The sequence below is a fragment of the Octopus bimaculoides genome, chromosome 14 (assembly GCF_001194135.2).
Source record: "Octopus bimaculoides isolate UCB-OBI-ISO-001 chromosome 14, ASM119413v2, whole genome shotgun sequence".
Taxonomy (NCBI): Eukaryota; Metazoa; Mollusca; class Cephalopoda; order Octopoda; family Octopodidae; genus Octopus; species Octopus bimaculoides.
Genome location: NC_068994.1, coordinates 7358853 through 7359921, shown reverse-complemented (window position 1 = coordinate 7359921; position 1069 = coordinate 7358853).

The following is a 1069-nucleotide window of genomic DNA, read 5'->3' as shown; positions in this document are numbered from 1 at the left end:
TTTTTTTATAAATTAGTTCAGTCATTTTCCTTTGAATCATAAATATTAAAAAATATTTAAAAGAGTGATGTAAAATTTAGAGCTACAGTCACTCCAAACATTTTACTGCATTATAAATCGATATCAATAGTATCAAATTGAGGTGTAAGCCCCTAGTAAACACGTATATCAGAAGTAGCTGGTTAGAACTGCTCCTTAAACAAGTCTTGCATTCGTTAATCAATATTGTATTGTATCAGATTGTTTTTAGCAATGAATCGTCTCTCCAGATACCATTTTGGCTCAGTCGCCAAACTGTTAAACTCAGATATAACCGCTACACTCGTCCATTTAGAAACCCAGCGAGAAATATACCACCACGTCTAAATATGTTTGGCCACTGAATTAGAAAAATATATAAACAATCATTAAGTATTTTGGAATATCGTCCTCACTGAACCTCCCTTTTCCCAATTATTCAAGACCTATACATCGAAGAAATGACAGTTTTATGACGGTTGCATTGTCAGAGAAGAACAGCGCAGAAGTACCAAAAGCAGTGGACGGTAAGAAAAATTAGACTCCGACGACTCCTTCAGTTCCAAATGACGAAGCAATCAAAAGCCTGTGACCTTTCATGGAGTGGTTTGAAACAAGATAAAATCCATGCCGTCAACTTGGTACATCTTCGTCAAATGTTATCGCTGGCAAAAACAAAGACATAGAAGCATTCCTAGAAAGAGCAACTTGATATATTCTCTGCAAAATAATAATAACAGACGTTCTCCAACCAAGGAATTTTAGCTGTTGTTAACATCTTCATGTGCCAATGAATGTGGATTTTGTCACGATTCTTTGAATTTTCAGCTTCATATTTTTGTTATTTAAACGATATATAACGGGATATTATTTATAAAATATCATGAATTTTTAAGCAATATCCAATGTTTGTTCACGTTTTATTGATTGAAAGCCACACAGAAAAATATTGTAAACATGCTTTTTTTTTACGTAAAAATGTTTAATATGGCTTCCTTTGTTTACGGTTAAAATCAATTAGCCAAACAATAAATTCCCCAACCGTCCCGTT